At 39.9% G+C, this 10,229-nt stretch overlaps 1 long non-coding RNA gene across 1 annotated transcript; it reads right to left on the bottom strand.

Annotated features, from left to right (window-relative positions):
* Window positions 1-240: 240 nt before the first annotated feature.
* Window positions 241-8,130, bottom strand: LOC127017415 (uncharacterized). The gene is made up of 4 exons (XR_007766581.1): window positions 8,092-8,130; window positions 7,659-7,789; window positions 616-775; window positions 241-454 (listed from the first exon to the last, which is right to left on the bottom strand). It is a non-coding gene; the product is annotated as an uncharacterized LOC127017415 (long non-coding RNA).
* Window positions 8,131-10,229: the final 2,099 nt, after the last annotated feature.

A 10,229-nucleotide genomic window follows, 5' to 3' on the forward strand; every position in this document is an offset into this window, starting at 1 on the left:
GTAATCCAGATAAGATCTACATAAGATATCGAATGAAAATACAACTGCTCTGAAACAATAAGCATCAATAATGTTTTGGCTTGATACCCAACCTTAGATATCAATGTAAAATAGAGAAAAATACAGTTTTAAATTGGATAAGTTTTTTATTGTGAAATGATATATCACATCCCCCAAACCCTTCTGCTTTAGGGTCAGAATGAAGAAAATAACACCACTCAGGAAGAATCAAGTCTTCCAGTACTGATTTCAGTTATTGCTACATTTCTTCCATTCAAAGGCCATGCAAAAAGCCTGCAGAATCTGGTCTGTTATTCTGGATATTGTAGTTACTTATAAGAAGCAGTTTGTCAAAATCATGCTTACATTGCGTCATATTCATCTACTTATACGAAGAGCAGCAGCCAGTGAGAGGTACCACTCCTGCCCACACCTGCAGAACTGTGCTCCACTCCTACAAAAGGGAGAAGAAAACAGTCCTATTAGCAAAGTTTCAGACTTCAAAGTGGTTGCATAGCTCGCACCAGTCTTGACAGCACCTCTGCTTGTGACTGTTATAGACAGTGCTTTATAAAATGGCTGCTTAGTGGAAAGATATTTTAAAATAAGAATAACCTCAAAAGTTGTGCTCAAGGAGTCATCAAAAGGACAAGATGATGCTCATGCTTCTCTCCTCCTTCAGGAGCAGTGGGTGATGGTTGTTAATGAAATATACAGCATCAACAAGGCAGAGTTTGTCTTCTGGTGGTGTCAGTTGACCAGGGAGCAAGTCCAGCTGCCAGTCAGGAAAGCAGACAGTCACTAGGACAGCATTCAGAGAGTTGGTCTGTACCTATCTTCATTGTGCAAGGGAATCAAGAGATTTTGGTCCTCCAGCTATGAGGAGCCATGGATGGCTGTCTCCATCACTGTCCCTGTACCCCATCCTAGAATAATTCCTTAGAGTAAAAGAGAGGCTTTGATTTATTAGAGCAATTTAAATTTTACCACAGTGGAATAGGTGCCATAAAAGGAAGACTTAAGGAAAAAATTCAGATATTCAAAATCAGGTGGTCCTGCAATTCTCCCTTGCAAAAAAAACCAAAAGCCATGGAGAATTTCCAAAATGCCAGAGTTTCTCCCATGATTCCACTAAGCAATAATTAGTGTTTAGTAAATTCATAAATTCCTATGGGATCATAACAGATAATGACATTTTGCCTTTTCTACGTAATTTATGGAGTAGTACCTTAGACTAATGAGCTCATCCAATTTCAAAAGTGCCTGTTTTCTTCATTTGTTAAAGGATTATCACACTTCAGCCCCAGCTCAACCAGAATTCGCTTAATGAAGTCACAGTGTGACATCATTTTTTTTTTTTTTTTTTTTAAAGAATTCTTGGGAGATGCAAACCTCCACTCTTTGATCTCCAAATACTTCAGCTTTACAGAACTGAAGGAGAATACAAACAGTGTTTGTCATAGGAGGAGCATCTGGATTAGGTGCTCTGGACAAGCAGAAGTGTCAGACCTCCAAACAGAAAGCAGCATTTCTGGGATAGTGCTGAGAGTGAAGATCAGGTGTAGATACACAGCTGCTGTACTGCCCTCTGAAAGAGTGTCACCTAAGGGCTGACTTTAGGAAGAGAAAGAGCACACTGAAACAACAAGCATTTACATGGGCCTCAGAAATCCCACTGAATTACTTATATCATGAATGAAGTAATTTCATGATCACTGGGCTGAAAAAAAAATAACAATCAGTGGATTCACCAGTATTTCAGAACACTGCAAAGACATACCATAGTGTTCTCCTTCAGGGTGGGTCATCATCAGCAAGGGGGGCATTAATAAAAATCTCAATCCTCTATCCAGCTATCTATTTCCACAGGACTTCTAAGGATTTGTCTTTGATAAATAAGTCAAATTCAGTTGGGATCAGCCACAGGTTAAAAAAAAATATTAGAGTGGAATACACATGCACAGGGAACATGATCTCATAAGTCTTGATGCCTTAAAAAAAGGCCAGGAAAAAAGAGAGAGGAAAAAAACATTACAATTTCCTCGGAATTTCTTTCAAATTAATCCTACTTGTATTCCTAAGGGAAACAGGGTCCACATAATAAGGCTTCTTGGGACACTGGCACAACACAGCTTGGGGATTTCACATTGACTTCTGAGTCAGGGTCAATAGTATAAAGCAAGGGGCAAAAATCAGATATTAAGGTTAAAGGCAGAGCGTAAGTGTACAGTTGACTGATAAGTGCATTAAGCATATGTACTTTTGTGCCACTCAGAACAGAGCAGGATCCATAAATACTTTTGACTTCCTAGGCTGCTTGTGCATATGTCCAGAAACACAGTAATATAGGAAAGAAAGAGATAGCTGGTTATTGTTATTTCTGTTGACAGCCCAATACTCATTTCCCCTAGCATTTCCATGTCTTTCCCGCACCATGAGAAATACCTTAAAAATTGTGGGATTTGCTAAAGAATGCACCTTTTAAAGGATAATTGAACTTCCCAGTGCTTCTGCTAAATATGAGTACTGGCTCAAGCAGATGCAAAAATAAAAATACCAAAGCAGTCCTCCTGTCATTGAAAACACACACGCTTTGAATTCAACATGTCTGTGATAGCAAAACACAATTAAGCCTCTAGAATAATTACATTTCAATCAGCAGCAGATACCTGGTTCTCTGACAGTTAAGTAGAGAGGTAGGGGATTTTGCCCCCAACACCTGACCAAAGAATAAATATCCCACAACAGTCAGATAGAAAATGGACAGCAAACTGTGAGAGAAAACCTGAATTAGCTGTTAATTGAATGGAGCTGAACTCCGTTTCCCGATGTGTACTGTGAACTCTACAGGACAGGGACCTCTGCATGTAACCCCAGGTATGTGCCATCTGGCATCAGTTCAACCAGAATACGTGTTTTTCAGATTTTTTTCCTCTCATTTCTTCCTGACACACTGCTTTAATACTGTTGACACATTTTAAATGAACCTGTGGTGTAATATTTTCCTTAAAGCATCGTATTGATCGTTATGCAGATTCTAGTAATGGAGTCACAGTAAAGGCCAAGGTGAAATTCGCAGATAAAACATGCTTAAACTTACTGTGTTTCACAATGGAGTAATGAATGCAGCTGTCCAGATGGCATTTTGTAGAACACCTCATTACAAAACACAGGCTAACTTCTGCAGACAAAGCATTCCCTAAGCACTTGTAAAATACAGTCCCATCCACTCTGAAGCTACTCCCCTGCCAAGCTTCTCATATCCAGCTCTGCTTTTCAACTTCCCTGATTTGCTAGCCACAAAAAAAAAAAAAATTAAAAAAAAAATGTCTGGTGAGTTGGGAAATAATCTTAACAGCAGGGGAGCTCCATTGCTCTACAGTGTTAGTGACTGGCTCTGTGGTGGAATGCTAAAGGAAAAATATGCCCACACCCCACATTTAAAACATGGATATGCCTGCAATAAGTCTAACTCTGATGAGAACATAACAATGCTACAGTTGTACAATGGTTGCATTGAAGTTTAGGTTTACATGCGTATAGCCACTTTGCAATAGGAACCTTTAGCGCTGGAGATGGAAAAGAATGTATTGCAAAGGTACAGAGACTGGTTAACCTCACAGCAATGTTGCAGAAACCTACTTTAACTTCCACTTGTTATAAAGCAGAAGGAAATGTTTGTGGTAGTCAGGTTTGGCAGGGCCAGTAACCATAATTAGCCTTTTATAAAGATTCCACCCGCCCCCCCCCCCCCCCCCCCATTGGGGTTATGTAATGATATTTTCTGTTTGTTTTAAAGCTGAAGGTTGCATGTAAAATTTAATTACCCATGATAGTGCAGGACTTTTTTTTTTTTTTTTTAAGAGAAAAGAATTTGAATTTTCATCCATAATTTTCTGAGCAGCTTTTATTCTCCTCCAAGTTATCACCCCTAGTTAATTGAGCTTTGCAGCTCTACGTGTTTACCCTTAAGGTAAACTCAGCCTGGTGTTTACATCAACGCCCTTGGTTGAAACTACGTGAGGCATGAATCATAGTCTCTGTGGAATTCTCATCGCAATTTCTGGTTGGTAGGACATCATACAACTCTTAGCAGACCTGAGCTGACTTAACTGTGATGGTCAGCAACCCAATAACCAGTTCACAAAAAAAAAAAACCAAACAAAAGAAAAACCCAACCAAAAAAAACCCACACACACACCAACAGCACTGCTGAGCTTAACTGCAATGATGGATAAAAGTGCAATAGTCAAAATCATAGGCATGATTACACACCCACAAAACTACAGCAGAGAAGATGGGGTACGCAACAAAGCCTGTAGTTAGTAACAGAATGTTTCCCAGGTCTCTCCTGTATTACTAACCCCAATTCTAACTGATTTATTTTGCCCTGAAATTGAAAGGTCCTTCTGTCAGATACAGTTTGTTTCAGAGAGATTTGCTCAGACATTTGCAGGAAATAGGACAGTAATAAATATCATTTTATAGCATGCCCACTAAATACAGCAGCCTACTGGCAGCAGGCTAATGAAGTTACTGTTCCTGTAGCTCAAGGTTTTGTCTTATGATATTTTAAGATTATAAATACAGCAGGTGATGCCTTGTTGAGGAGTGGGTGGAGAGTCATTGCAGTGTCATGTAAGAGGGCACTATCTCTCTTTAATGCATTTGAAAAACGTGATGGGTATGAAAGAGCATGCAGGTACGTGTGTCAGTGCTAAAGTGTAGACTGTACAATTCAGTCACTTTCAGGACAAAGTTTCACTCATCACCACCAAAACACCAGTGGTGATGGCCCTAGTGGGGGGCACCTGTGCTGTGAAAATGAAGGGTCAATAGGAGTGAGGTTTGATACCACTGCTGCGATGTTCCCCCTCCTACCAGTTTGATATTTGGGAAATCTACAGTCAGAAGCTATAGTCTCACAGAGAAAAGAGTTATCAATATTCCTTCATGCAATAGAGAATGTTTTCATGGCTTAGAGGAGCAAACTCATGCTTTTGTGCATCTTTACTGAGCTCTGCTGCTGTTTCACCAGGAGAGTCAGAAGTGGAGGGAGAATTATTAGCTATATTCTATATAAATATTGGAATAGGTAAAGAGGCATTTTCAAGTGCACTAATCTGCTCCTTAGACCACAAGAACCACAATTCCTCGCAGCAGTGCTTTAGTTATATCTTTACACTTAGGAGTGAGCAGCACAGGGATATACATGATCACATTCCTTTGGATAGCAAGCAAGCTTAGTAGTACTACCATGAATTGCAAAAAATTAGGTCATAAAAAAAATTTACATTCAACAGCACTTGGCAGGCTCCTCATCTTTCTCCCAAGAAAAATTCCACATCCAACTCTTATATTTCTTCTCTTTTCCCTTCAGAGACATACATGGGTCACCTCAATACATAGTTCATAAAGTCAGGGACGATTGGATTTTCCAGACAGTAACTGCACAAACATGTCTTTATATTGGGTCTGGCCATCTGTTGGTGAAGCCCCACTTCTGACACAGATGTCATTTGATTTATATCTGTATCTTAGTTCCCACCATGTCTCAACCTGTTGCCATCAAGAGCATCTTACCTCCAAGAGAGGGAGCGGGAAGGAAAATGAAACTGCCCTAGAGTATTACTAGATTAAAAGGTAGTAGTCTGTTTCCTCACCTTCATTCAGAACACAATACTTTGACCAAAAAAACACTTCCAGCCAATCTGTAAAGGGAGCACTCCTGAGGTTACCCTCATCTAATGCTTCATATGCAGCATGGGTTCTCTCAGGGCTCACTGCGCTGCAGGAGGAGTATATACACCAAATTATCATGGCTATGATTCTTAAACAGGACTAAGCTGGAGGAGACTGGAAGGAGAGCAAGTACTGTCCTCAAGCTGCCAGAAAGCCTGCAGTGTCCTATTCGCCATATCAGCATGCAGCCAAATGAAGCAGGAGCAAAAAGGTTTGTGACTGAACTTCTGTGTTACAGCGTAGCTGAAGTAGTGAAATAAACATTTATTTGAATTCCTGAACAAACGCTGCAGCAAGCAGAGACTTGCCCTAAAGTAAAACATCATTACCTCTACCAGTGTGAGGGATTTATGTTCAGGCTTCCATTGGCTTCATTTCACAGCCCACCTCTCCCAATGGAAGCTAAAAACTCTAGTATGTACACTGCTGAGAGGGAAGACTACAAAGAAACTGGTGTGATTAAACATCTAATTTCCTAAAAGTACAATGTTATATAGGAAGGCTTAAGACTGGTCCGAGTAAGCTGGTCATCCTCCAAGTCCCTGGACATCTATAGCCATTGAGCATGGCTTTTTTTTTTTTTTTTTTTAACAGCAATAAAAGTACTTTTTCCCTGAAAATTCATGTTGGGCAATTGTATCTTTGTTCAGCTCCTGCAGCAGCTTTTATTTTAAGGAGAAAACAATACAGGCTTCCTTTGCTTATATGGAGTCTAGGGAGATATCAGCATTTCTCTTCCTACCAGGTGTTGAGCTCTGATCACAAATCCAGAAGACAGGCAACAACAGAACACAGCTTAATAACGTTGACATACCTTTGTATAAATCATTTGTTATATCAGTTCATCAGCTTCTACTTTAGATGTCCACCAATAAGTTAGCCTAACCATTGTCAAGTCTTTCATACATGCCACAAAACTCTGAAACATTCTTTTCACGTTCAGCCTAAGTTTATTCCTTAACATATTTGTTCTCACACCGACATTGGCTTTCTAGCTTTATCTTCCTTCTCTAGACTGCTTTCATAAAGAACATACAGGTCCATTCTCACTTGTTGCTGTGACAAGCAAATTAACCTACAGTCATCTGGTGTCCTCTCAAATGGCAGGTTTTCCCTTTCCCATGCTTCCTCATGCATGCATCTGTTATGAGTTCATTTTCCTCAAACACAGGTGACCAGTCAACATGCACTGTTCTACATGAGACCTTACCAGAACTTTGTTCAACGGTATTAGTATTTCTCTCTTTCCACTGGAGATGTTTCAATCTCCAACACCTCTTGATCTCATTGCCTTTTTCAAAGCCATGTCATATCAGTATCATGTTCTGATTAGACATTGCTCCCTGTATTTGTCTTTTTCCCTTTTGAGGTGTTGAGTAAAGCGTCTCATCTAGCAACTGAGCACAAATGTGTGATTAAAAGTCTGGCCCGCTGTAATATTTGCCACATCAAAAGCAATAGAGATAGTACCGCTTCTGCCTCAGTTTAAGATTTCTGGCTGTGATTCCAGACACATTTTTCATCTACTAGAGTTAATAATACTGTAAAGATTTTGCACAGCACTATAAAGAGGTAAAGTTCAACATAAATAACATTGTTTGGCTTGTAAATAAATTCATTGGAAAAATGCAAAAATTTCTTCAACCATCCTGCTCCAAAATACAGCACCCTTAAGAGAACAATACCTTCCCTTCCCTGCTCCAGCACTTTCCCAGGCAATACTTTTCCTAGGACACTGAGCCCTTTACTAACACTTCTGCTCCACAGAGCTGGCTTAAACACGCACAACAGCAGGCCACCAGTGGTCTGCCCTCTCTGCTACCCCTTATGACAAGATTCTGCTCCCTCCTTCGCCCTAGCTCTGCTGTTTATCTGGTGCTGCCCTGACCAACCTAACAAAGAAGCATAGATTTTACCTGTATGGCATTGTAGTGCTTGCATTTTAAGTTTCATTCCACTTTGAATCACTGCAGTTACAGTAAGACCTGTGTTTGGGAAGTGACTGGAGATGCGGTCAGAAGATCTGCTGCCACATAGCAGTTTGACACTGGAAGGGAAGACAAACAAGCAGTTATTTTCATATGAAGCCACTGTTTTCCTAATAGTGTATGATATCCCATTAGCCATTTTATATTGTTTCTTCACTACTTCAGGCTTCAAAAATCCACAACAGAATTTTTATTATAAAAGTATTCTAAAGTATTTTATTTAAAAAGCATAAGAATTAATTGTTTACTTATACAGTAGCACCAACCCTGAGCGCAATAAATTAAAAAAATATTAGTTGCTAAGCCCTATAGCCGAAAAGAAGCTTCAGCTAGAGAAGCTTCTCAGCTACTTAGAACATACCTTGGTCATCATCTGTGGAGGAAAAGAAACCCATATTTTTGTGAATGCCAACAGGTCCTTGTCCATGGCAGTCTAGCAACCCCACAAAAGCAAGGCTACCTTATCTGTAATACCTGTTTATATGAATAGGTGGTCTTGCAGGTGCAGGCAGTATGCTCTTTTTTAAGGGTGATCATAGTTGAAAGATCAGGTTGTTAGAGTCTGAAGTACCAGGTTAATTCACTTAGTTCAAATCAAAGCCAAGAGGGTTTTTTTTAAACTGTTTTTAAAGTGATTCTGCTGTAGGGACAGCAAAACAAGGTGCTTGCTATTTAAGTGCAAGTCAATTTAATTCACTGGCACAACTTCCAATTCTTACTAACATAAACAAAACCACAGTTCTTCACCTTGACAATTTTGTCACTTTCAACTTCTCAGTGGAAGTGGGTTTTCCACATTTTTAAGGCTCTTTAGGAAGTAACTCTGGTATTATCTTGCTCATCCTCCCCTTGGTTGGGTGGCCTCTAGTAACACCAACTATGAGGTTTCCTTTGTTGGCTCAGTTTCCAGTTTTCACCCACAGGCTCTCAACTTATTCATCGCTATTTTTCAAAGACAGCTTTGTGCAATCAATCCATTTTTTCCATGTTTAAGGACTGTATGAAGAAATTCCATGAACTATACATACTAACCCGTGATGTTTCCAACTGGATCATCCCTTTGTTCCTGCCTTACCCTTTGGAAACTCATTACCCTAGGAATGGCTGCCAAGCCTTATTTTTTTGCAAATCATCAAATGTGGTTTCCTACAGAATAAGCAGTAGTTTAGTGCTCCACCCTTCTTTAAGTACTAAATTCCTGCCATATTTTGCTAGGTTTATCATGGCTTTTTATATATACATATAAAAAAACCCTTTATTTCCTTGTTCTTTCCTTGTTATCCATACTTTAGAAATTAATTATTTTATAGAAGGCTACAAAAATGTCTTTTACCTGGAACAGAGGAAAAAGCAATCCTGAAGAGCTGTTACCTCTTGCACATAAATTAAGCTACTTTGGTGTGTAAATTCAGGTTCATTTAACTGCTTATCACTTATACAGATCATTCACTCTGAACTTTTATGAAGAACTAGAATAATCCAAGTTATCCTGCCACAGGGCAAATACAAAAGTGCCGTAAAAAAGAGTTGCTGTTACTTAGGACCCTGTTTCTTCACTTCCTTTGACGTCTTCAGTTGATTCCCAGAGTGCAGTCAGTACCCCTTCGACAACTGTATGATGGTGCAAATCTCTTGCACCTATGTGCTGCTCCAACAACTGACTGTCCCACTCACAGATACCTTTTGTTTGCAAACGTAAGCCATGCATGGCTCAGACCTTGCCTGCAATAGAGCCTTGCTCAGCTGGACCTCGAGCCCACAGCATGAATAACAGCAAATGCAGTAATCCAGCCAAGTTTTAGAGCACTGAATTTGTTTGGTTTTCTGTTAGGAGTCCCTTGATGCCCTGGAGCTGCCCCAGTAGCTTCTGGGAGCCCAAAGCCAACAACCAGAAGAATCAATCAGAGCCAGGACTACCCACAATGGCTCAGGGCAAGGACAACTGTCTTGCACCTGGCCTCAAAGTGTGCTAGGAGCTAGATGCAATCACCAGGCTCATTGAAAGTTGTAGGACTTGGATTTTTCCTCCAGTGTAGTTCAGACAGAGATTTTGAGCAACACATTTGAAAGAAAGGAAAGAAATGACAGAAAAGGCAGCTAAGTGAATAGCTGCTCATAGAAAGATGGAACAGTCAGGATCAGGATCCTGTGCCCATTTCTACAACAGTATTACCATATAAATTAAAATATAGCAATGAAATTTTTAAAACTACTCGGTATTAGCATTGCTGCAGCACCAACATCAGCCATATATGGCCCTCAAGTGAGACACGCAAAATTTGTTCTTTTGGACAATCTCAGACACAGAGAAGGGGAGGGATAAGAGAAACTTAAATGAGAAACAATGAAAGAGAAAGTGTCTCACAACAAAGAGATTCCTTGCTACTGCTATGCAGCACCAGTCCGAGATGGACTTGCTAAGTCACTTTCCCACTGTCAGGTACCTGATGTAATAAAAGAAGCTATGCAATATAGTATTACATTGATTTTTTGGTTACT

This window comes from Gymnogyps californianus, chromosome 5, assembly GCF_018139145.2.
Source record: "Gymnogyps californianus isolate 813 chromosome 5, ASM1813914v2, whole genome shotgun sequence".
In the NCBI taxonomy this organism is placed as follows: Eukaryota; Metazoa; Chordata; class Aves; order Accipitriformes; family Cathartidae; genus Gymnogyps; species Gymnogyps californianus.